Source organism: Canis lupus, chromosome 10 (genome assembly GCF_003254725.2).
Source record: "Canis lupus dingo isolate Sandy chromosome 10, ASM325472v2, whole genome shotgun sequence".
NCBI lineage: Eukaryota > Metazoa > Chordata > Mammalia > Carnivora > Canidae > Canis > Canis lupus.
Genome location: NC_064252.1, coordinates 39,252,187 through 39,279,472, shown reverse-complemented (window position 1 = coordinate 39,279,472; position 27,286 = coordinate 39,252,187). Strand labels below are relative to the sequence as shown.

Genomic DNA, 27,286 nt, shown 5'->3' with positions numbered 1-27,286 from the left:
CAGGGAAGAAACTCAATACAGCTCCAGCACTGAGTGTAGGCCTCAAATTGGAACCAGCTGGGCTGCAGAAGGGCTCGGAGACCTCTGGGGGAAGGCAAGGACAGGCTTGCCTAGGGCTGCGGCCCATACACCTGCAGAGATGGCCTACACCTCGGCAGGCGGCTGGACTCACCCGAGGATCGGAGCCTGTCACACAGCACGGCAGCCGCCCTGCCGGCACTGGCGGTCCCCAATAGCAAGTACCGACGGGTGACAATTGCCCAGAAGACCTCTTTTAACGTAAATCTTCCTCATAACAACAATATAGCCTCATTATTCTTTTGGAACATAGTTGGCACAAATCAGACAGAAATACACATTTCCTTAACTATTTCTTTTTGGCAGTCAAGGGGAGAAAGTCTTCAGGAAACTCTAGGTCTTTACAATATTTCTAGAGTTATCTTGAAAGCTCGGGGGAATAAAAGTGTCAAAAAAGCAATGCGTGTGTATTTTATATTCCCCATATTCTTTTTTGTGTTTGTTTTCATTTACAGTGTTGTTATTATGATTGGCCGGTTTTCCTTTTTTCCTTTCCAACTAAGTGAACTCACTTTTCGAGTGTGCTCTGATATCTAAACCTAGAAGACTTCGGGCAGCCCCTCGGAGATTATTTTAAATAAAGTATTTCTGAAATCATTGTATTACAAACTCTCCATGGGTGAGGGATCAGAGTAACAGCCCATTTTTAAACCAAAAAGACTAAGATCTTTGTTTAGTCAAAGATCAGAAATCTGATTTCATTTTAAAACCAGCTTTTAATATATTTTTGGGCTGGGGGAGGATGGGACATGAAGAACAGGTTGAAATTATACAAAGTCGTCTATTTAATAAGTGTATCTTCCAAATACTGCTCGATGAGGAACACGTCATTTTTCATCTGAGTTTTTAAATTACTTACCGGGGGCAGCCCGGGTGGCTCAGCAGTTTAGCACCACCTTCAGCCCAGGGTGTGATCCTGGAGTCTGGGGATCAAGTCCCACATCAGGCTCCCTGCATGGAGCCTGCTTCCCCCTCTGCCTGTGTCTGTCTCTCTCTTTCCCTCTGTCTCTCATGAATAAATTAAATCTTATAAATAAATAAATAAATAAATAAATAAATAAATAAATAACTAACTAACTAACTTACTTACTTACCGGAATCAGAAGCCCAATGATTACAGTGCGACCATTGTAGAATCCTAAATACCTGGACCAAACGTGAAAACGGGCATCAGAAAACAGCATTGTCACGGGGTGAGGGGGACAGCGTGACACAGTGGGAAAAGGTCAGCCTGGTGGGAAAGGTGGTGATTCAGGGAAATCTGGGGAAGGTGGTTGAAATCTGGAGTTTAGTGAAATTCTCGGGAGTGTGAATTTTTCTGGCTCCTTCTAACCGGTCTTTTTAAATGAGCCACAGGACCACACTTTTTGCTTAGCGTTATTCAACTTACTGGCTGATGGAAATTATCCATGTGCATGAAGGTGGGAATTTTATGTATTTTTAAAAATAAGAATTGTCAGCCCAAATAAATATATGTGTGTGTATATGTGCGTGCACACATATATCTATCACTAAAGGGAAACAAGAATTTAAAAAGAATATTAGCTAGCAAGCCTCCCGGACGGTCCCTCGTTTCCACCCAGGTCTCCTGCAGAAGGGGTGCCCGCGGTGACAAGTGACAGCTTCCCCGCACACGGTGAGGGTGGGAAGGGTGTACCTTGCGGGGTCATGACCCAGCCCTCGTGTCACAGGCCGGCCGGCAGGACAGCAGGAGGCTCGTGTGTGCTGCGCTGGCTGGATTTCTGCCCTGTTCCAAACGCACAGGCCTGAATCTAAATTGTCAACCACATCTTTGTTCCCTTTCCCCGGAGGACGCCCCCCGCTCCCACCTCCGCGCCCCGCTGCACCCCCGAGCCCCTGCTCCCGCCGCCAAGCTGCTCAGCCACAGGGGAGACTTAATGGAGCAGCCTGAGCACGCTTCCTCTCCAGCTTCCTGTGGAAAGCCGGGTGGCTGAGACCCGGAAAGCCAGAAGCCCCGTGGAAATCCAACAGGGGAGCCCCGCATGGTGGCCGCCGGCCCTTTCAGGCCTTACTTTGATACCTTTGATAGGGGCTTGGGTTTCCCTGGGAAACACTGGCACCGCCTGGCCCTCGGTGCGGGGACAGGACGCCCGGGGCCAGCGCGGCCCGGTGGGCCCAGCCTCTCCGAGGGGTTGCGATTTCTCAAAATATGAATGCCTGGATTCAGGAAATGAGGAAATTCTACCTATCGTGGTCATTAGCAGTTTTCAGGAGCCGGGGTGGTATCATCAACTTAGCCCCCCAAAGGGAAGCCGCTAATCTAACAACCAGGAGGCGACAAGACCAAGGTTCTGCAGGTTGTATCCAGAGAGCATCACCATCCTCGCCCCGGAGCCGGCTGATACAAATAGAAGACACACACCCACATGCATTTGAGAGAAAAGCCCACCCTGTTCTCAGGAAGGGAGAACAGTAGGGAACCGGTGATCCCAGGTTGATTTATGAACTGGGGAAGTACTTCTAATTTTTTAAAAAATTTAAAAAAAAATTTTTTTTTTTTTTTTTTTTTGGCCAAAATGGTCAGGAGGTGATGAAGACTGACTTCCCAGCCCTTCGCTGCCAAATCTTAACTGCCTGAAAACTTACAGAGATGCTTGATTAAAACTAGAATAAAAATCTCCAGTTGCCTTCAGCAAACCACAGCACCAGGGTGGGAAAAACAGTGCCAGGTTGCAGTTTAAGTATAGTTACTTGGCGCCTGCTGAAAGTACCGCTCCCTTCCTGTTTAATAATTAATTCAACTTTAAAGCCCCAAGGATCTGGACTCAGCACCAGCTTCACAAAGCAGTACAGAAACAAAATGCTTCCAGAGCTGGAGGGGGGACAGAGGAAGAAAGAATCTAACATTTCAAGAAACATCACCACATGGGGCCAGTGAAGGGGGTGGGGGGGTGGTTGGAGGTGGAAAGAACCAGGGTGGAGAAATTCGAAATAAAATAAATACGCACAAAAGCAAGGTTATTCCCGGCCACTGGCACCGGGACTGCGAGCGGCACAGTGAGCCAGAAGTCATCCGTTGGGGGAGCAGGCTGGGTGCCCGCAGGCTAGTGAGGACCCAGAGGGTAATGGGCTCAGTCTCTGGAAAAGGAGAGACCCAGCCTCGCTCTTCATTAGTGGCCTCTGCTCATTAGTCAGAGCATCACCCTGGAAAAGGCAGCAAAGGTAGGCAGTCATTCCTGCCTGGGCCCCCCCCCCTCCACCGCCCCCCCACCTCCCGCCCCACCATTCTCCTACCAGGGGATGGCCAAGGAATGCCCTGATGAGGGGCAGCCACGGAGGGAAATGAGGACACACACACGGAGGAAATGGTAGATCCCCCGTGTATTAAAAATACGATGCGGAAAAGCAGGCAAGTGCCGGGACAACTATTCCCTTACAGAAGTTAACACCCAGTAAGTGCAAAAAAGGAGCCAGACCTCCAGGGGGTCCCCTGCATCGCGCCTTGGGGAGGGCGAGCATCACTTGCTTGCTCTAAGCTAGTGACTCCGGCACCGGCACCGAAAGCAACACGCCGTGGATGCTCAAGACAGAAGGCACCGACAGCTCCCGGAGCCCGTCTCTCGGCAGCGAGGAGGAGCGGTGCCGCGGTGCACGCAGGCCCACGCGCGATCCAGGCGCAGGCCGCGCCGCTCCTTCTCGTGCGCGTGGACCCGAAGCCTCCCAGGGCGCCGCAGAGGGCTGGTGCGCGCCAGCGGTGAACAGATTAATTAAACGAAATGAAGACCCGGGTGGCCGAAGAAAAGAGGAAAGCTATTTAAACACCAAATTGTATTTACTTTTTGCTTATTATTATTGTAAGGAAGACAGGGCACAGAACACTCACACATATCCTCTGAGACCATAGGAGGGTATTTTGAAGAAGACATTCGCGTAATTAAACGCTTGAGTTAAACAAATAATGACCTGAATATTTTCCCTAATCCTTAAAAAGGAAGGCTTTTAATATTCTACAATTGTCAAAACTATAAGGGCTATCTTCAGATTTCCCTTTACACATAAGTTAGCTCTAAAATGTGCCAATTACACCTCCCTCGTGTCTGTTTCCTATCATCTCATAGGAAAGCCTTGCCTCGAAAATGTAGCGACTCTCTTTTGAAAATAAGCCCGGTATCCCTCTCAACTGACCCCTCAAAACTGTGCCAAACTCCAGGTTGAAGGGAGTTTCCAGTTATTAAACAATTTCAAAACCAGAAGGTCAATATGTGTTCTCTATTTTTGAATCTAGTGAAAAGTCTCGCTGCTCTTTTTTAGTTTCCAATGTCCAGGTTCAAGCTAAAGTCCCTGCTTCCTTGCGATGCTGGTGGCAGTTTGGGCCAGTGAGGAACATGACGTCGAGCAAGTCATTGCATCTTTCTGTGCCTCAGTTTCTTGACCTGTGAAGTGGGGATGAACATGGCTCTTGCTGTGAAAAGCAACCAGCGGCAAAATGTGCGTGGAGCCTGGCGCACGGAGCTTGCGGCACACAGAGCTCACTTTGAATTCAAGGGCAGTGAAGGGCATCCCTTCCTCGCCTGCCCGTGACCCCTTCCCTTTGCTAACCCTCCCTGGGGTTTGCACTTGAGTTTTGATTCCACTTGGTATGTTCTGAGTCCCTGTGTGCTCCCTGCGACTTTACAAAATAGGTGAGTTTTAAAGAGTGGGAGACTGAATTTCTATAAAGCCGATCATCTTTCCAGTACATGAGGGGAACTTCCCATTGAAAGGAGCCTCTGTGGTGAGAACGATTCTCTGCCAGCTTATGTTTTTCTTTTTCTTTTTCTTTTTCTCTTTCTTTTTCTTCTTCTTCTTTTACTTATTTGTTTTTTAATAAACCAGGAATTTGTATGAGGCAGCGTGTTGTAGTGGAAAGAACACTAGGCTGAGCCAAGCTAGCCTCTGGGTTGGTCCAGCCACTAACAGCATAAATGCAGCAAGTTACTAACTCAAGTTCAAAGTGCATGTGGCGGTTTCCACACAGCTGAAGGAGTTCCCACACTTCTGAGGAGCACCTGGTGTTGGCTGTGCCGGGTGCACAGCCGAGGGCACGGGTGCAGCGGGGAACCCCATCTCCGGGGGGCGGGGGTGGGGGGAAAGACACTCACCTGCTCCATCCGTCCAGACTGCTCTGAGTATAGCAGAGCCGTGAGTTAAATTGGATGAGCCAGAGGGTTTATGAGGCCCAGCCAGCCCCACAGTTGTCTGATTCCATGTGACTTAGGGGTTCACTAGTATTGTGGGCTGAGTCTCCCACCACCGAGCACACTCACACTCAGCGAGTTCTCAGCTGGTGTCACCCATTACTATTAAGACAGGAGCTGTGTTTAACCAAAGAGCATGTGATTAGTATTACAGAATTTGTATTACCAAGCTGAGATCTTTTTGCCTCTGTGCTAGTTCCCTAGGGCTTCCAGAACAAAGTAGCCCAGATTGGGTGCCTTCAACAACAGAAATTTGTTTTCCTACAAACCTGGAGGTTGGAAGTTGGAGCTCAAGGTGTGGGTAGGGTTGGTCTCTTCTGAGGCCTCTCTCCTCGGCTTGTGGGTGGCCACCTTTTCTCCCTGTGTCTTCGCGTGGTTTTCCCTCATGCTGTGTGGGTCTGCATCCTAATCTCTTCATATGAGGACGCTGGTCATATGAGTGGATTAGGGCCTACCCATATGACCTCATTTGAACTTAATTCCCTCCTTAAAGACCTTATCTCCAAATACGGTACTAGTCTAAGACACTGGAGGTTAGAAATTCAACATACGGGATGGGTCAGCTCAGCACATATCAGCAACCATACCAATAAAAGCGTTGCTTATGTGAAGTTTTTATAAATAACAGAGTGTTCAGATTTGTATACATGGACTGACGGGTGAAAAAACAGGCAAACAGCCTTGGTTCAGACTCCTTCCCAATACGCTCTTCTGAAGATGAACCAGCATGGGCTCTCTGACTGCCTATAAAGAATAGGCTTCCACAGTCAGCAGACATGCTACAATCAAGCAAAAATGAGGACTCTGATAACTCCAGGGGAATTGATAAAGGCAATACACTTGTTGTCTCGACCCATGAAGCTCTGGTAACATAAACCAACAGGAATCTTCTGGAACTGGGTTCATCCAGGCCAAGAAGGAAGCTGACAAGCTGCCTTGCTCTTGGCCTGGCTTGACTCCTGTGTTTTTTTAGAGAGAACTTTGAAAAGTCACTCTGGTTTGTTGGTTTTTTTTTTTTTTTTTATAGAAAACCCCAGCCTATCAATTTATGAAGAGACGGGAGAAATGTTTTACACAGTCTCAAACTTTGTCTCTCTAATTTTGGGTGACTGGTGGGCCCTCAGCTTCCCATCGCGTTCTCCCCTGGGCATGACCCCTTAAACATCTCCTCCACCCCTGCCCTTTTGCACCATGGCTGTGTGACCCCTGTCATAGTGAAAGAGAGGAGGAGCTCATTATGTAACTAATTTCTCTTTTTAAATCTCTTTCCCTCAATAGGTTTAGATGTCTGGTCATGTGCCTTTTATCTGTTTAGACTCTCATTTTGGGATTTGCTAAATACATTGGTACAAGGAAGGTATTTGAGCAGCGTATAATTCCATGAGATATTGGTCACCACATTGCTTGAGCATGAAGCTTTCAAAGAAAATTAAAGTGGAAAAAAAAAAGATCTGGTATTGGTTATTAACTCCACCTCAGGGTGACTTCTCTTCAGGGGCAATTAAATAGCAGCTCTGGGCTGTTAAGTTTAGTGGCACCTCTTTCTTCAAGGACAACTTCGGTGCAGATCTGCTTCGATTGTACGTGCTCAAGCTGGGGCCGTCTCTGCAAAACCAGATTTTATTTGAAATCGTAGGTGTGACCACATGTCTGCGCTCTGACCTTTCTTCTTTAAGAAACAAGTTTTGCATTACCAGGTAAATGCCCTTTCGAGGGGATTTTCATGGAACACTGGTGACATCCTGTGGTCAGTTTGGTTTAAGGCAGCGACTATCTTGGGGAATAAAGAAGTAAATGTCCCACATAAATGCCACTTTGTTTTGCAAAACCAAAAGGAAAAGAAGACATTCATATTCTCGATTTATTTATTTATTTATTTATTTATTTATTTATTTATTTATTTATTTTGAGCAATGCAATTTTCCAGTGAATGTGGACAAAGTAGGTTCTGGCGATGAGTGTTTTGGTAAAGATAGAAATTTCATGGAAAGAATATAGCTTCATCAGGACGGAGGACCGACCAGTGCCGCGATGGCAGGTGTCCTTCTGCGACCCTACCTGGTTCTCACCATCTGCTATGCTAAGACCTTGGTACCTTGGCTCGACTGCCAGTCTTTGCAGGAGACAGCCTTCTGCAAAAGAGCACACAGCGTGGCTTAAAGGGAAAACAGTGGGTGTGTTGGCATTTTACACCAGTGACAATAAATTGAAGCCATTTAGTTGTAAATGTGATATTACACTTGACGGTTTCCCCTGGCAAAGCACTGAGCGGCCCATATTGAAGAGAGGCAGAGCGATGGAGCTGGGGAGCAAACCCAGTCGCCAGAGTAGCCTACCAAAGGGGCTCGTAAAAGCATTTGTCAGTCGTTTAGAATCATAACTCAGCTCAACACTCAGGGTACCAGGAGCTACCGGCTTGGTTTAAGCTGTGGAGAGCAGGCAATGGAGTTTATGTTGTTCTTCTGTTTATTAAAAACGGATGGGAGCACTTGACAGAAAAATCAAACTTCTGGCCATGGCTCATTAGTCCCTGTTGTATCTGTCAGGGGTATGTGTGTGGCGTTCCAACCAGCCGCTAGGAGTAAAATCGCTGCTGAGCTTGGTACTCTCTCTAATTTTGAACAGAAAAAGAGATGCCAATCACGTCCAAGGGGAGAAAATGGGAGGTTATTTTTACTCCACCTACTTTGGTGGACATTAAGTATGAGTGAGCTGGCTTAAGAGAAAAATGATTATAGTGGATCATTTTCTCACCAATATTTGTCACAGAGCTTTCTCCAGGAGAAGCAGGAATGTAAAGATGAATGCCGAATAAAGGCCAACATTATGGCTCTTTTATAAAAAGCACAGGTTGGGGAGAAAGATCCTTGGGGGAACTTTGTAGGCTCCTTCTGTCTGCATATGGTCATTGAAGTACAGTCTTCCATGAACTAATCTGCAGGCATCAGCCTCCCCACTGGACACGGAGGTGAGACTGGTCAATCCAGACCTGTTTACATCAACCCAAAAGAAAGAACCAGCAGCGGTCCAGTCCTTCTCTGGAGAACAACGTTCATTTATAAGAAAACATATGTCTCACGGCCTTCACTCTGTGTCCGATGCACCCGGAGACTCAGAAAGACCACAGGAACAGGAGAAATGTTGCTTTTCCTGCTGATCTGGGGTTCGGGCTCTGAATCTCCCAAAGCCTCAGATCCCTCGTGTGTAAAGATACTTAAGGACCATCATCGAGCATCTGCCCCAGAAGTTTTCCAAAGGAAAAAAATAAATGAGATAATGAGTTTGTGTCCCTTAAACACAACACCTGGCTCATCTAAGCACTCAGTAAAAGTTGTCCCTGAAATGATCAACAGTGACACCATCATCATTAGCATGGACAGCATCCTTTGTGCTCAATTGCGCCTCCCCCACACAACGTGGCAGGAGGAGCAGGTGATGTGGAATAAGGGTGAGTTTGGAGAAAGGTCCTGCCAGGGCACCTTATTCTACTGGTTGGGATGATTATGAAGCTAATAATTTTGAACTACAGTCTGAATTAAGTGCTGTGACCTATACAGAAAAGTTGTAAATGTAGTTTCTGCATTCAATAAACTTAAATCTAATCCATGTTCGTGGATACAGGAAGTTTTCTGTGCAGGCAATCTTAAGTCAATAGCTTTAAAGCAAAGTAGATGAAGCCCCTGAAGGGGGCTCAGGGCTAAACAGAGCAAGAATTCCGGAGGGAGCAGGGGGTCAAACCTAGCACCTGCTACTCATTTGGGTTCACCCCCTGGGAGCCAAGGACAAGCTGGAATCGTGTGCTCAAGGGTTTCCAGTAGGGCCCAGCAGCTCCTTGTGTGTTCCTGGTCCCTTTAAATTTGGCTTTTGTTTAGAAATGTACATGGTGGGTCCGTCTTTTTGGCTAAGGTTCTCTGCCAATAGAGAATTGAAACCAAATTGTCTGAGCGAGAAGCAGGTCAGAGATAGAAGTCAGAAGTTCTAATGACAACTTTCATTGTGGTACCTCCTTTGTCTGTAACCTAAACACTAAGTAAATCTTTTTAAAATAGTTACCCAACACCCACAATGGCGAGTCAAAACCACAGGACCAGATCTGGGGGGAGACATCCAGAGGGCATGGCTCTTCCATCAGGGGACCTGCCTGCCAGGCAGAAAGGAGCCTCCCATACACAAAAGAGTACAACGTACACCAGTGGGTTTGTGACTCATGGGAGCCAGCAGAACAGGACACAGCAGAAAAAGCCACCAGGAAGGCCTTCTGAACTGAGATTCTGTTTCAGCCTGGCCCTTGGAAGGGACAATTACCACTGGGCAGGGTGATACAGTATCTACAGGAAGGACATCAGAGCAGAAACCCAGGCCAGGACATGAGGCCGTTTATACAAGAAGGATGTCAGGAAACCTCCAGAATATCCTCTGGCAATCTGCTTGGTAAGAGCAAATGAAGATATTTCAGGCAATGCTTGGTGGACGCAACTTTATCCTGCTAATCTTGTCAGAACCAGGTTATTCCACCCAAAGAGGTGAATCAAGATGTGGGCATCCCATTAGCCCTGTGGTTTTTATTTACATTATACCCTGTCTGCCCCTCTCTTTTCCTGCCAGACAGAGCCTGCACACTGAAGGCCTGGGGAGAGCAGGGCCATAAAGGAGCATCACGGCTGTGAGCCGTATTTTCAATTTTTATTAACATTTCTTATTTGCCCACAGCCTGATTTCTTTTAGGCTTGACATAATTTGCATGATTGAGTTAATCCAAGTGTGAAATGCAGTAGGGGCCGATTCAATGGGTGGCCAGGATGGGAGCATTATGAGGATGGAAACGCCTGAGCAGGGCCCTGCCTCCCCAGCTCCAGGTGCAAAGAGACTACAATAGGACACTCAAACTGATCTGCAGGATGGAGAACGCTCCAGAAGAATAAACTGTGTGTGCTCGGCATCTGAAATGCATTGTTCGAGGCACTTCTTCTCAAAATATTTTTCAGGTGAGGTGCTGTGTTTGAGCTGGGCAAACAGACACTCTCCGTGCGGCATCAGAATCTCTCTGAGATTTTGGGCCTCTCGTAAAAGGGATCTTTTCAGCACTTTGTTAATTTTTTTTTAAATTTATGATAGTCACAGAGAGAGAGAGAGAGAGAGAGAGAGAGAGGCAGAGACACAGGCAGAGGGAGAAGCAGGCTCCCTGCAGGGAGCCCGACATGGGATTCGATCCCGGGTCTCTAGGGTCGCGCCCTGGGCCAAAGGCAGGCACCAAACCGCTGCGCCACCCAGGGATCCCAATTTTTTAACCGTACATTTTTACATGATTTTACATTGACAGGCAAGTACTATACACAGCCCCCAGAGACCCTTCACCTCCCCTCCCCTCATGTCAACATATCACATAGTACATTTAGTACCTGGTCCCGTTACCCAAACTGTAGACTCTGGACCTCCCAGTTCTTCCCAGTGACTAATGTCACTTTATGCATTTTGAAGGAGATGCGTCATCACACACCCATCTGGGTGATTTTTCACCACCAGAGAAAATCATTCTTGATTCCTTTTTGCAAATTGATGGTCCTGCTTGACCTTTGGGCTGATCAGGGTGGAAAGCACACTCCCCACAAAGCTGACCAGGTCATCAGAGCCCTACACGTGCCCTACATCCTTCCTGGAATCCCAGAGGAGGATAGTTTCTGCTCAGCCATTCCTTGAGCTGGGAGGGGGCCAGAAAGCCAGCTCCAAGGAGCAGCTGTTAATTCACTGGCAATCAATCGATTCTGGCTGTGGAGTATCGATGCTTCGCAGAGAATCTCCAGACCCCAAGGAAAAATCTCAAAGGGTAGTAGCACAAGGACATTCGAAGAGGGGGCATTTGGTGGGGCTCCTACCAAGCAGTGGTTCTTGCCTTTTTCCTTTTTCCTACAAACTCCTTTAATAGTGATATATAATCCCTTATATCCTGGAAATATTTTTCCAAATAATTTCACTGTCTTGTGATTTTCCAGTTAAAAAAATTTTATATCAGTGTGATCTTAGGGTTCATATGTTACAATCTTTAAATCTTATTACCTATGAAACATATTACATTTTATACATTATTACATAGGTTTATCAAGATGCGAATGACAGGATGTTTCACTTTACCAATTTAGGAACTGACTGATGAATTAATTTTCAAATGATGTATTTTCTCATCCCTGGAGACTGAATGTATATTTAAATATAGATTGAAATTTAACAACACATTATGGTGTCAAATGGACTAAAAATCTATCCCATGGCCCAATATTTAAAAATCTTGCATGTTGCTCTTAAAAATTAACTGGTTCGTGTTTATCACTTGCACTTTCTTGTCTATCCATGACAAGATAAAGGAGAACATCTCACACTAATATTTGTAGAAACATGGCAAACAACACTTTGACTATATAAATAATTTCACATTTTTTATTCTCAATAAATTAAAAGCCAAATTGGATATATTTTATCTTTTTAACATTGAATTTTGAAGTGCCAGTGACATAGTTGTGTGTCGTATGAGACATTCTATAAGTCGTATTAAGAGAATTTGCAGGCCCCTTGCCATTTTATGCTTATTAGTAACTATTTTGCAATGTCAACGTCCATTATGCCTCTCTTTCTAGTCAAGTGGCCAAATAAAAGTTTAAACAACATAATGTGCAACCACGAATAAAAATTAAATCTGTGCAGTGGTGAAAATCATCCTGGAGTAGGATGTGTCTAGAGTAGGTGTGTGACAAATCAGTTGGGTCATTAGCATGCTCATGAGATTCCAAGTTATCCCCAGACAGGCTCCCTAGAGACCTATCAGAGGGCTGGAAAAGTTTTGAAACAGAAAACCCTCCAAGAGTTACTTCTTCTATTTAATCCATGGAACGCCTGACTTTTTTTAGGACAACTGCCCATACATCTCAAGCCTTAGTCACAGAAAGGCTCATAAATGGGGACCTTTGGATATTTGGGGACAGGGAAGGGAGGAATGTGGAGAGAAGAGAAACAGGATGGAGGTTTGATCTTTTGCTGTTGATGGGCTCCCTTCACTCTCATCACTGCTGACCCTCATAACTCCTATGGTTTCTGTATCTGAAGATCCTTATCTCCCCAATTCACAAGAGTTTCCTACCAAAACTTTCTGACAGATCACTCCACATGGGGAGGGATGGTGACCAGGTGGGGAGAAAAAGAGCAGAGAGAAACTTATGTACTCATCAAAAAAATTTACTATAATATCCTAGCCTAGGGGAAAAAATAATAATAATGAAAAAAACCCTTTCCTTACGTTATAGGAGTTAACCTCTAGCCTATGGTGAGGGATTATAATGAGGAAACATCTAATTCCAGACAAACTGTAGAGGACTTCTTTATATCATCTACTCTCTAATCCTCAATAGATACGTGATGTTGGAAACTCAGGCCTGATTGACAATTTCTATCTGGTATTTGAGTTGAGATAGGGCTACAGGTAGGAAGACGAATCATGGGACTGTTTTGGGAGACTGTTGAAATTGGAACTTCCCAGCACCACACGGGACCCTGCTATGCACTCTTCACCCACTCATTGTTTAGGTTTGGGACTGTAGTAGATTTTAAGAGGGCTCAGCCCTTGCCTATTTAGCTCACTACTATATGCCCAGTGATTAGTATTTAACTGGAACACAGGAGAGACTCAGCAAATATTTATTTCGTAAATGAATAAATCTACACGTGAAGAGAAGGGTAAAAAACGATGAGATCTACATACAAAGCGAGTAAGTCACACAAAGAAAAAACTATTCGAAGAGCTGCACCCTTTCTATGCCAGTCAGTTCATAAATTCAGATCTGCAAATGCTATTAAGAAAAAGAACAAACTTGCAGTGCATCTGCCTTGCTGACAGTGGATAGAAGAATATTTGTAGGAGAATGTTTCTTTTCTTTTCTTTTTATAAATTTCACTTTTTCTTATGGAAATATTTAAATACATACAAAAGTAGAAAAAATAATGTGATGAGCCCCCAATATACACATCACCCAGCCTCAATGATTATTTACACAAGACCAACATCTGTTCCCCACTCACTCACCACCCCTCAACCTGTGCTGGATTATTTGAAGGCAAATCCCAGACATTGTATAATTTTATCTATAAATAGTTCAGAATATATCCCTGTTACTATTATTATATACAACAAAATTAATAAAAATCCTTTTACATCATCAAATTCTCAAACAACATTAAGATTTTCCACATAGTCTCATAATTTTTATTAAAACTTTGTTCATGTAATGTTATAAAATGTATAGAATTGTTGAATCACTGTATTGTGTATCTGAAACTAATATAACACTATATGTTGGAGCGCCTGGGTAGCTCAGCCTGGTTAAACATCTGCCTTCGGCTCAGGTCATGATCTCAGGGTCCTGGGATGGAGCCCTGCATTAGGCTCCCTGCTCAGTGGGGAGCCTGCTTCTTCTCTCCCTCTGCAGCTCCCACCCCCCTCTTGTGCTCTCTCTCTCAAATAAATAAATAAAATCTTTAAGAAAAAAAAACACTGTATGTTCATTGTACTTGAACTAAAGGAAAAAATAAAACATTTAACTTTTTAAAAACTTTTTTTTTTTTTTTTTAAGATTTTATTTGAGAGAGAGAGACCACGAGTAAGTGGAGCAGCAGAGGGAGAGGGAGAAACAGGCTCACCACTGAGCAGGGAGTCCTGTCACAGGGCTCAATCCCAGGACCCTGAGATCATGACCTGAGCTGCAGGCAGATGCTTAACTGACTGAGGACCGTCTAGGGGCCCCCAAAACTTTTTTAAATTAGGATTGAAACAAGATGCAATCTTCATTTAACTGATATGTCTCTTAAATTTCTTTTATTCTATAAGTACCTGCTTCCTCTTTTTTTCCTTTTTCTTACAATTTATCTGTTGAAGACAGCAGATTGTTTTGTAGAGTTTCCCACATCTGGGGTTTCACTGCATTCCCATGATATCTTTAACATATTCTTCTGTCTCCTGTATTTCCCATAAACTGGTGAGTAGAATAGGAGGCTTGGTGGGACTCAGGTTTACATTGTGTATTTCCTATTATATCACATCAGGAGGTGCTAAAATCTGGCTGCTTCTCTTTTCTGTGATATTAAGAATGATTAATAGGTTCAGGCATTGTCAAAACGTTCTGTCCATTGTAATGTTTGTCACCAGCTGTTCACCTAATGATTTAGCCACCATTAGTGACTATTAGTTAAATCCATTCATTTATTTGGGCTTTTAAAATAGTGATATTTTATTTCTATCATCTCTTGTGAAAACATATTTTTTAAAGATTTTATTTATTTATTTATTTATTTATGAGAGAGAGAGCACGCAAGCAGGAGGAGGGGTAGAGGTGGAGGGAGAGGGACATGTGGACTCCCTGCTGAGCATGGAGCCTGACAAACTCAAAACCCTGAGATCATAACCTGAACCAAAAGCAAGAGTCAGATGCTCAACCGACTGAGCCACCCAGGCACCACTGCAAAAACACATTTCTTTAAAAAAAAGAAAAGGTACTCGGGGGATCCCTGGGTGGCTCAGGGGTTCGGCGCCTGCCTTTGGCCCAGGGCATGATCCTGGAGTCCCAGGATCGAGTCCCACATCGGGCTCCCGGCATGGAGCCTGCTTCTCCCTCTGCCTATGTCTCTGCCTCTCTCTCTCTCTCTCTCTCTCTGTCTATCATGAATAAATAAATTTTTAAAAAATCAAGGTACTCTTCTATGAGCATCTAATATCTCATATATAAAGTGGGAACAGTGAGATCTGCTTTACCTACTATTGGGTAGGCACAGGAAGCATTTGCTAAACTGAAGTCCCTATACAAATGCATGATAGACATCATGGTTGATCCTCCAAGACCCATTCCACTTTAGAGGAAGCACAAACAAGTCATGCTAGTCACGGACTTGGGAATAGGATTGCCACTCCATCCTTATGGGTGAGCCATGAGGAGAAGCTTCCCAAGAAGCTTCTGGGAAAGGGTCCTTTCTTCTCAGTGGCACCACATGAAGAGACAGTAGGTCTTCTTTCCCCTATACAGGGTCATATCTGTCACCTGGAATGTCACCTGGAATGAGTACTGTTATTTGCTACCAGCCTTGCTACCCCACTGAGGAGAGATGGTGCGTGCCTGGATCCTTGGCGACACTATTAATTTGCTCAATCAATCAACTCTGCAGCTTATCTTCAGAATCTTCTGATGAGACATATCATATGTATTGTTGACAGCTAATGTGAGTTGGGTTTCTGTTGTAATGACAACCATCCTAACTGGTAAAGGAGGTCAGGAATGACCCTGGTGGTGACGGTGATGAATATAGCATTATAAAAAAACACCAAGCAAAAGCCAGTATTAGAGGTGTTGAATAGAATTTAAACACATAAACATTCAATGTTAGCCAACACTTATTGTGTATATACTCTGTAAAAAGCCTTATATGAAATGCTAATGTAATTTTACACAGGGAGATTTCAAGAAATGATCTATACATAATTCAAAGAAATCAGGATTTCTGAAGCCTATGACTGCATGGTCCTTCTTGAATTTGGTTTCCTCTTTAATGGGGAACCATCTTGAAATCTCCTTGAAGAATACTAACATCTATGAGTAAAGAAAGGCTTAAATTCACTCGCACCTTAGGTAAGTTCTAGGTGACATCGCCAAATTATGACTTCCCACCCACAGTTCATAAGACACTGTCAAAGGCACTTTAAGACATACAATGTCTTTATCATTTGAAAAATAATTTCCTTTTAGAACACAAAATAATGTATCTCCTTAAATCCTAGAAATATCCTATATGCACAAAACCTTGCACCTGACTTACATGCAACATCTTCTCATCTTGAATTGCAATGTAAAATTATGTATTTGGGCAAATGGGAGAGAATGTACTTTAGGAAATTCTTAGATCTTCAAAATACTATTATGAGGCCTCACTGTTAGGGTCCAGTTGGGTGTGGTAGGTAGTGTGCTGGAAACACCGCCTAGCAGAAAATATTACAGTTAATCTTCTTGCTAGGAGACACCTCACCCAAATGAAGAGAAAGGGTCAAACCAGGAAAGAGTTGTGGACGTGAATGCCAAAAAATGGGAGGGAAAATGAAGGGTAGGAACTGGGCTGTGACTCCATAGATGAAGCAAAAAGTGGACCACAGCAACCTCAGAACAAATCAAAGACTGAATGTAGGATACATCATCTAAGATGTCCTGAAAGAAAATAGAGGGTTCATGTTTGGTCCAGGGAGATAGGGTTAGTGTGGTTAACAGTTACATAAAAAGAGGGAAATGGAGGGAGGCCCAGAAAAGATGAGGGAGTGGTTCTCGGACTGGTATAGATTTCACTCTACACCAGTGTGATGATCCTGGACACCAAAGAAAATGGCCCTACTTTCCAGGACTTGGGCCCAGCATGACCTAGAAAAGGTGGTCAGTGTAGGCATGGGGGAAGCCTGGGATAAATGAGTTAAGGCTTCCAAAGCATGAAGTCTGTGAATGGAAAGGTCCTGTCTCACTGTTTAGTGGAGTCATATCATTTAGGGGATGGAGGTGAGAGTGCTTGTGTCATATACCAGGAGAGCAAGATAGCAACCAAAGTTCAGTGACAGATGTGATGCCAGCAAGGCTCACATGATCAACCAGAGAAAGCCAAATTCTTATAAGAATAATCTTAAGACAAGGTCCAGGGGAATGCTAGTATCAAGGTCATTGGGTACAACAAGGAAAAAGGCAAGGACCAGTATTTCCTCAGTCAGGACAGGAAAGTGTTATGGAGGCCTATTTGCCAGAGGACCTCTATGAAGGCATGGTACTCTCTGTCCATCTTAAAGTCCTGGACTTTGACAAGAGTAATCGGTGTGTTTCACCTTCAAATCCTTATGGCAAAGAACATGCATGGGATCGGCCTATGAAAATCCTGGCAAATGTGACAAAGTATCTGCCTTGGTCGGGGCTAGGAAATCTCCCGCGTGCCCCTCCAGATCCACTGCTCATCTTTCTCCAACCTGCTCAATGGCCAGGGAGGTTCACTTGTATGGTCTGCATCAATGGGGTCCATTGGCTTCTGGCTTCTGGTTGATTCATCCATTAGCAGGTGCTGGTAGGAGGTCAGAGGAAAAGCAGAGAGTAGAGGGCAGGCATTTATTCCCTCGCTATCTTCCCTAGGTCACTGTTTTCTGAGAAGGGCCACAGCTTGTCTCAGCACAGTTCTTTCAGCCAACTCACACCCATACTTCCCATGAGCCCCCATCACACACACACACACACACACACACACACACACATAAACACATCTGGTGATCGCTCTCTACCCCCATCCCTGGTCAAGTTCAGGCGTGATGAAGCTCTTGCTGTTAGTAAACACAGATACTGCACCATCCCTTATTGTCTTTCCTCAACCTGGCCCACATGGTTGTAATGAATCCCTTTATTAAGCTTTGTTCCATGTCTCAGGTCTGGTTGCACCATTACCCAGGATTCTTACCGATACATGGAATAAACTCACCATTGTCAACAAACTTGTTTTTTTTGTTTTGTTTTGTTTCTGTGCTTGCAGAATGAATTCTTAAGAGGAGTTGGTAAAACAATCTCCCTGCTTGTGAGGAAAAAGAAAGGTCAAGAAGACCCCCTTGTGGGAGTCAGTGGGTGGCAATGATTGAAGGTTGAGCAGAGAATTGGGACCCCCACCTTTTCACCACACCACAATGATAACAAGAAAAATCACCCCGGAGACACATCTCCAGGAAGTGTGCAAGCACACCACCCATGGCCAGACAGGTCCATTCCTGCCCCAATGCAGTGTCAATAGGATGGCTGCAGCCAGGCCATGGGGGCCTCCCGTTTTGCAGGAAGTGCGGAAAACAGCAACAACTTAAGAGTGAACAGAGACATCACCTGTTGCTCCTTTTGTACAACCTGTCTGAGCCCATTTGGCAAAACTCTTCTCCCCCTTACTGGGAGAGTGGCTTCCCCGCTGCCAGCAGTCACCTGTATGCAGAAGCTCAGCTCAGTGAAAAGGAATTGCAGGCCAGAAAAGGCCAATCTCTTCCCGCATCCTTCCACATCTTTACATTCTAGAATCTGGATCTACAGGAGGTCAGCACACCCTGACTCCCTCATCTTCAACAAGACTCTCCAGTGCCTCTGCGCTGATTGCACAAGACACCTTGGTGCTCTTAGATGGGATCAATGACTCGGTGGTGAGCATTCATCAACAGATATTCCTTGAGCTTTCTCTTACAAGCAACATCCAGGAGATGGTTCTGCAAGCAACTTAGCTCTCAAAGGTCTGGTTGAAAGATGCCAGTCCCCTCTCTCTAACCTCAAACAGGCAGTCTCTTCAGGTGGCCCCGATCCACCAGGTGATTTCAGGGATTATTTTAATTTAATTCTGTGGTGACCATTCTTCCACTCATTCACTCACTTGACAAATATTTATGGTTTGCTAGGTACTGGAACTGTTCTTGTTTATAAGTATAAATAAAGCCACGGTATGTGCCCGAAAGAGCTCCAACTCTGTTCGGGGAAATGGAAAAGTCAACAATTGCCTGGAACACAGTGTTCTCAGGACCCAGAGAGCCTGGGAATGAAGAGCAATGGGAGGACAGGAGAGGGAGCGACTGATTCTGCTATGGTGAAGACCGGGACAGGGAGTCAGAAAAGGCTCTCAGAAGTGGTGATATTTTAACTGGGTCTTAAAAGATGCGTGGGATTTTACCAGACAAAGAAAGGAGGCCAGAACATTCTGGACCAAGGGAACATCATGAACAAAGGCATAAAGATTCCCATCAGCCAACCCACCCCGAGTCCTTGTCCTCTATAACCTCTAAACACCAGAGGCCCTTGGGCCTTGGGCTGAGGGCCTGCTTTTCTTCTCTCCTCTGTCACATGTTCTCATCAGTAGGCTCATCTGATCTCATGCATTTAAACCTCCATGCTGGTTTCTCCAGAACTCTCCTCTGTGTGCCAGCTCATCATCCCATGACCTTGACATTTCCCCTTGGATGTTCACAAGCATTCGAAGATTATCCCACCCAAGAAGAAACCTGAGAGGCTTCTTTCAGTTCTGCCTCAGTCTCCCACCCCCATTCAATCTATCAGTGGGTCCTGCCGGTTCCACTGCCAAAGTACACCTTGAGCCCACTCATGTCTCTCCATACTCGTTGTTACTCTTGTGTCTAAGCCACCTGCCTATCCTGTCTGGACCACTGGAACAGTCTGACAACGGGCCTCTCCAATTCTAGTCTATTCTCCATATGGCATCCAGGCTGATGCTATTAAAACATAATTATTAAAATAAATAAATAAAACATAATTGTTGTGCTTCCCAGGTAACAATCCTCTAATGATTGCTCATTGCACTTTAAAGGAAACCCTGCACTGTCCAGCCTGCCTTATGAGGGCTGCGGGATCTAGCCCTGCCCACTGCCGTCAGATCCTAGACCTACGGCTAGATCTCTTTCTAGCTTCAGTGTCTCCTCCCAAAGCTGTATATGGCTGACTCCTTCTTGCTCCTTATTGTTAACTGAAACATTTTTCTCTTCAGAAGAATCTTCCTTGACCACCTTGCCTAAAATACTACCCCTCCACTTCCCTTCCATAATATCCTCTTGTTGATTTCCTTTCTGGAGCTCATCACAACACAAGCAGCCTGTGGATTTTTTTGGTTAATTGTGTTTTTTTTTTTTAAGATTTTATTTCCTTCAATCAGAGAAGGACAAACATTATATGGTCTCATCCATTTGGGGAATATAAAAAATAGTGAAAGGGAATAAAGGGGAAAGGAGAAAAAATGAGTGTGAAATATCAGAAAGGGAGACAGAACATGAGAGACTCCTAACTCTGGGAAATGAACAAGGGGTGGTAGAAAGGGAGGTGGGCGGGGGGTTGGGGTGACTGGGTGATGGGCACTGAGGGGGGCACTTGATAGGATGAGCACTGGGTATTATTCTATATGTTGGCAAATTGAACACCAATAAAAAATAAATTGAAATGGCAAAAAAAAAAAAAAGATTTTATTTCCTTGAGAGAGAGCTCAAGAGAGAGCACAGAAGAGGGAGAAGCAGACTCGCCATTGAGCAGAGGGTCCGACGTGGGGCTCACTCTTAGGATCCTGAGATCATGACCTGAGCCGAAGGCAGACACTTAACTGACTGAGCCACCTGGGTGCCCCAAGGCAAGCAAGTTCCCCGGGAGTGGCAACCCTGACTGAATTGCACTCTGTCTTATTCCAAGGGACTAGCTCTGTGCCTGGCACAGAGCAGGCTGTACAGAGATACCCTTTTGAGAGAGAATGCGTGAATGAATAATGGTTCTTTCTCCAAGCTCTCTCTATGCCCTCACCACCAAACCCTTACCCCTTTCCAGGAGATCCTCCTGGAAACTTCTGTGCTGACTAATAAGGAAGGGATGGGTTTCCTTCCAGATGCAGATGTGGAGCCAACATCACAACATTTGGATCTTAAAAGTTCTCCCTGAGTCCTCTCTGCTCCCAATTTAGAAAAGACCCAGTGCCAATGGGGACATCCTCCTGGGTTGGGTTAGGTTGGGTTTTTTTTTAAAGCTCCATCAAAGCTTCTCCCTCACCCCCACTTCTACTCACTCAGTGCTTTCCTCCCCCTTGTCCACGATGGCTCAGGGCCAGGACTGACCTGCTGCCTTCCGTGTACTTCGGATGTGTTAGATCGAAGTGCTTTTGATAGGAGAGGTTGAAGGAGCTGGTGAATTACCTGCCTACTGAGTCAAGTCACACCAGGCAGTTGGACCTTTCTGACTCCTGCTCTTTCCCTGACCCTGCTCAGTAGGAAAGGAAGGCAAAAATAAAGATGAAACATGAGCAGTTAGAGCAGGAGAGTGATTATTAATATAATTATTTCTTCCCCTAGCAAGACCGAAGAACAGCCTTATGCAGCTTCCATTTATACTCCCCATTTTTTTTTCAATTTTACTTTTAATTTTTGAGATGATCCTAATGAGTTGAAAAGAGGGAGATATCTGTTTGGGAAATATGTAATTAAATACAGGATTTAATCTAACCATTAGCTGATATTCTCCTTTCTCAATTTATGTTGATTACAATCCACTTACTGTATGTGTGTACAGTGTAATTTATGGTGGTTCAACCTTTACTGGATATATATTATATGCTGGGTAATAAGCATATCAGCCACAAGGGATCCAAAGATGAATTAGACACCCTATCTGTCTTGAAGGAAGTTCAGAGGGCAGGCAAACATGTAAACAACTAATTAAAACAGTGTGATGCTTGCAATGAGAGTGTGTATGCAAAAGAAGGAGGGGGGTGTATTTTGCACATAAGAGAGATAGAAACAACTTGTGGCCACAGGTCCAACTGTGGCAGTTTGTAAATGTGGCCCTCAATCCTGAGACTTCTTTTCAGGAGAGAGGGTACCTGTGTCCCCTGCCCTTGAACCTGGGCTCTGTGACTACATAATTGATAGGGAAGTAGCTCCCCTGGAGAGAACATGTGGTGTGGCCCTGATGTTGGCCAGTGCCCACCTCTCTGCCCCTCACTTTCCAGCTCCAACCACTGTCTGACTGGGTTCCAGCAGGAAGTTCTTCTGCTGGTCTCACTAGAGTTTGTCTGCCACCGCTGTCAGTAGCTTGCTGAGGCTGCGGACATCTGAAGGCTTGACAGGGAGCGCTGGGGTGGCTGGCCTCTCTCCCTCTCTTTATAGTCTCGGGGCCTTTCCATGCAGCATCCTTTGCCTTCCTCATAGGGTGGCGGTGTCAGATGGCAGTTGAACTTTTCACATGGCAGTTATCTTTCCCCCAGAGTGGGAGTTCCAAGAGAATAAGATAGAAGTTGCAAGGCATCTTATGACTGAGGCTTAAAAGGTAAGCCCAGAGTTGGTACCAAAAGGACCACAAAAGGGCATGACTCTCAGGAGATATGGCTGATTGTGGGTGACATCTTTGGAGGTCATATGGCAGCCTAGATGTTACCTTACAAATAATAGGGAGTCATTGAAGGCATTTAACCAAGAGAGGGATTTGAGTTTTGTTTAAAACACTGATTGAGGGATGGTGGGTAATGCCTGGGTGGCACTTGGGTCGGTTGAGCATCTGGCTATTGATTTTGGCTCAGATTGTGATCTCAGGGTTGTGAGATCGAGCCCTGCATCGGGCTCTGTGCTCAGGACAATCTGCTTCAGATTCTCTCTCCCTCTGCCCCTCCCCCCACTCACACCTCCTCCCCTTCAAATAAATAAATCAATCTTTAAAAAACCAAAAAAAAAAAAAACAAAGCACTGATTCTGGGACCAGTGGACTAGATCAGGAGGGCATGACCTGTTTCTCTTTTAGGTGACACGGTGGCTTGGAGACCTCTGAAATGCCTACAGAAGGTACATACAGGGCTGGAAATCCCACAACCCCCAAGGCAGAAAGTCTCGGCCCATGTAAATTGGGCAGTCAGAGCTCCCCGGATAGAGAAGCCTCCATATGATTAAATTCTTTCTGCCACATTGCAATGTAACGTCCTAAGGTCCCAGAGGAAGCCAAGAAATGGATAACAGTTGGAAACAAAATGGGATGTGGAATCAGCGACATAAAGTGTAAAAGGCATGTCTTGGTTTCCGTTGTCGCTGGCTAGTGCCAACACCATAATTATGGGGGCCAGGGCTGGGGGTGGGGGAGCTAAGCTAAACATGGAAAGCAAGGGGTAATTGCAGCTCCGATCGCACGGCAAGAGTCCACCCCATCCTCACACCAGCCTGGTGGGTTTTGCTCTGGAGGAGCGGATGCTCGGGTGGGGAGGAAGGCTGCCAACAACGCCGTGCGTGCACTCGCTGCCAAGCCTTGGCTCACCTCCTTACAGACATTGTCCGATTTAATTTTCAGACAGTCATCTGAGGCTGGAGTCACTGTTGTGTTTTTGGAGATGAGGAAGCCAGAACACAACTCACCAAAGATCACACATCTCATAAACACTGGAGCCAAAGATAGAGCCCACGGCTTTCTGGCCCCACCTCCACGCTACGGATTGTATGGTTTTTTATAAGCTCCTCACCAGCAAGCTGTTGCCAGAGCGTTTCTAAATGAAGAAGAAAAGGACTTAACAGCTGGCCGTAGCCCCCTGAGTTCCAGATGTAAGTCTGGCCACAAGTATAGTAACGGCTTCCGAAAAGTCATCTGGCTTCTAAAAAGTGACTGGCTTTATGCTGCAGTCACTCCAACCCAGAGCTAAAAACTCTTTTATATCAGCTCCCTTTAGGAAAAGAGATCTCTCAATTCTACTATTTAAGAATTCTCAACCGTGTCCAGTCGGAAAACTCAGCAAGTGCTACTTCTCTATCCTTTCTACTGGACTCCTTTTGCATGGACTTTCCCAGCCTGTTAAATAAAAAGCAAAGCTTGGAAGGGCCAGAGGTTCTCAGCCAGCAGCGAACTGCACCTGGCTGCAGGGTCTCTATCGTCAGGGATCCATGCAGGTCACATCTCAGCGACGCCACGTCCTGGTCCAGTGTAGTGTTCAGATTCAGAAGGAGGCAGAAATCTCCAAGCCCCACGGAGCGCAATCACTCCTGGTGGCTTCACGGTACCTTATGTGTCACTCGGTGTCCAGCGAGGGGAGAGAAACTCCTTCGAGATCATTTCACACTAACAGAGATCATTTAACAAAGAACCGTCAGCTGGACGGTTGTAGCTGGGGGTGGAGATGACTTAAAGTTAGAGGCTCCGGGAAGAGGCTGCGCAAAGCTGGCACCTGGTGGTCTGAGGAGGTGCTGGCATCGCCAGCTGGTGGGGAGATGCAGCTGGGCCTGGGAGAGCCCAGCCCCACCACCAACCTGATTCCACTGCTCCCATTCCAATGAAGCTGCTGTGTGAGCAGAGCCTGAGCCAGGCGACAGGAGCAGGAGGCAAACCCCAAGGGATCAGCAACCCCCTCCACCTCCCGAGCTCGCCTTCCCCTCCTTGGGAGCCCCAGATTGGCAGAGTCTATCCCAACAGTGGCTGGCCGAGCGATAGTGTGACGTGCAGAGTCCCAGCCCCGGTGTCATAAAATATTATGCAAGTGGGCTTGAGAGAAATGGATCAAGACGCAATAGCTTAATATCTGGTGCATTTGGTGAGACTTTGAAAATACAGTTGACCTCAGAATCCCACCTCCCTCCCCCCTCCAAATCACAGCACTAAAAGACACTCATTCGGGAAAATGTTTTTCATTTAACCACTTGCTTTTTACATTAAGCCATTGCCTTGGTACTGGAAGGGGGAAAAAAGTGTTACATTATTATTGGAAACCCTGCATTGAAGTAATGCAAATCTGTCTTCAAGTTCATTTAACAAAGTGACATTTAAATTACTAAGAAGAATGGAATAAACTCTATGTTATTTGCACTCTCCCAATACACTGGGATGAAATTGTCCTGGGATCAGCAACTGATTAAGCTGATTATATACCTCATACATGTAGGATGTGGTTTTCAACCGGCCACAATCAAAATACAATTTACTTCTGTTAGTATAATAATGTAGATGCTATAAAAGGCATCTTTTGGTAAGTGGTTTTCATTTACATTTCTCCTACTATTAGCAGGGTATTTTCACAGCCTCGCTCTGACTTCTCCCTGCTTCAACCCCAGATTCTTACTGTGGAATCTTTTGGTCCTCTCTGGGTCAGCACTGTGAGGGAACCCTGAGGCATGATGGGAATGGAGCTGGGCCACACAGTGGGAATCACACACACACACACACACACACACACACACCATGCCAGCCTGGCAAGTGTGATCAAAGGTGGGTGGCTCCTGAAAAGGTGTTAGGGGAAAGCTGTGGGCCTGAAGAGCAGCTAAAACAGTGCCACGTTGAAATGGATCTACCAACCACAGGCATTGTCTGGGTGCATCTGTTCTAAAAGGAACATGGGCATGAGGGCAGTGATGCCCATGGGCAATGGCTCATCCAAAAGGAAGTCAACTGTCTCGTCTCACTCACCACTCAATGCCTGGCCCAGTGCCTGCTGTTTCTCCTCTGCTCAGCATGTTGGTGGTGGGTGTCTGCATACGTCCTCAGATCACAGGAGATCTGCAGGGCAAGGTAAAGGTGTAGACGGCTCTTCTCACTTGCTTCTAGTCCGCCATGCGGGAACACACGCACCCCCAAGCCATCTGTCTGTGTACATTGCCACGACCCAGTCGTGTGTCATTACACTTGCTTATTGCATCATCATCCTGTTCTCATCCCCTTCCAGTTATTCTCAATAATGCACCCAGAGTGAGCTTTTGAAAGCTCTAGTTGGATCGTGCCCTTCTCTTATTTAAAAGCCTTCAAAAGTTTCCATTTCATCTAGACTGAAATAAAAAATTTTTAGCAGAACTTCCAAGGCCCCGCATGATCTCATCGCTGCTAAACCTGATGACTTTATTTGGTGCCATCCTCCTGCCTGTTCAGTCGGCTCTAGCTGTGTGCCTCTTGCTCCTCCCCTTCCCAGCTTTCCAAAATGTTCTTTCTCCCATGGTTTGCACATATGACTCTTACACATTTTTTATCCCTGAGCTCATAAGTCACTTCCCCAGAAAAGCTTCCCTCGTTCCACCTTTTACCCAATTTAGAGAAGATCTCCCCCATTGTTCATTTCCTTCCAGATCTTAATTATAACTCGTAATCCAAAAGCATGTATCTAGCGAATATCCTGTTTCCCACTAGATGGTAGGTCTCAGCAAGGTAAAGACCTTGTCTTTTTCTTTTTTTAAATTAATGATTGTTTCCCTGGTGTCTAACCCAGGACCCAGCATGCAACAGGTGCTCAATAAATGCTTACAGAACAAACTATTGCTGTAATGACCTATAGCCTGACTTTGCTGTCCTCGAGAGTCTTGTCATCCACTAATGTGGAGAAGGCCGAGTTTGGATGGACTCTGGCCGCATCTTGTCGGTGTCTTTTCAAACCACTTGCCCTCTCAGGCATTCCTAATGCCATCCTCGTCTCATTGGCAGCTGGCTGCTGACATCCAAAATCAGACTAATTTATTCTCTGAGCTTAAGCGGAGCCTACACGAAGCACCCAGCCTACCTTTTCACATGAAAAAATTGATGAAGGTGATCCTCCAAGTTAAGAGCTGACTCTTCTGGCCTCCATCCATTACCAGCTCCAGGAGAACCCCCACACTGAGGCTGTCCTCCAGTGGAGCTTCTCTAATACTGATGTCTGTAAGTAAAAGGGAGACTGGTTATTGTTTTGGGATTTTTTATTTTTTTAAAGATCTTTCCCTTTCTCAATCCCCAGAGCAACCTCTTGAAGTCATGAAAAAATTTTTACTTCCCATTACACATATGCTCGATGGGTGGTGTCTAGTCAGCTAGATGCTGGTCAGAGGACAGGGATTTTGTCTGTGACCTGAGAAAAGCTCAGCCCATTTGAAGGTGGAGTCTAGGTTCACTCATTCAAGGCGCCAGGCACAATGCTGATGAACCACACAGACCTGACCACTGCCACATGCGCCATGTGTTCTAGTGGATGATGGCGTGAAAAGAGAAGCTTCCCTCTCTTGGGGACCTGATAAAAATGAAAATTCTGGGTTTCAGCAAGGAACTGATCTCATTGTTAAAATTCCCTAAAACATGCCAAAATATTAAAAAATTTAAGGGCCTGATGGTTTATGTCATGAATATTTTACTTATTTCCAAATATTCTAGTTAATATAGATGCTATATTATAGGAGCTATAATTAGCTATGGAGATGCTATATTATCTCCTATAAATATAGGAGAATATTTGACACCAGATAAGGAGATTTACATTTCCATGAATACACATCAAGAAAAAAATTCCCAAAATACCCAAGAGAGCCTTTATCACCTGTTAAGGTGATAGCAACATGTCTGGTTCTGTGGGTGGGTGGCAGGATGACTATGTCTCCACAAAGAAGAGGCTAAGGTCATGAGTTTAAGGTTTTATAAATTAGGGGAGCCTGGGTGGGTCCATGGTTGAGCATCTGCCTTTGGCTCGGGTTGTGATCCCAGGGTCCT

At 45.3% G+C, this 27,286-nt stretch overlaps 2 long non-coding RNA genes across 2 annotated transcripts; one reads left to right on the top strand and one right to left on the bottom strand.

Annotated features, from left to right (window-relative positions):
- Positions 1-1,159: 1,159 nt before the first annotated feature.
- Positions 1,160-25,603, bottom strand: LOC112675128 (uncharacterized). Its single transcript, XR_004803181.2, has 3 exons — positions 25,253-25,603; positions 1,736-1,825; positions 1,160-1,224 (listed from the first exon to the last, which is right to left on the bottom strand). It is a non-coding gene; the product is annotated as an uncharacterized LOC112675128 (long non-coding RNA).
- On the top strand, positions 21,795-26,885 carry LOC112669763 (uncharacterized). The gene is made up of 3 exons (XR_003142489.3): positions 21,795-22,150; positions 22,619-22,659; positions 23,156-26,885. It is a non-coding gene; the product is annotated as an uncharacterized LOC112669763 (long non-coding RNA).
- The last annotated feature ends 401 nt before the right edge of the window (positions 26,886-27,286 follow it).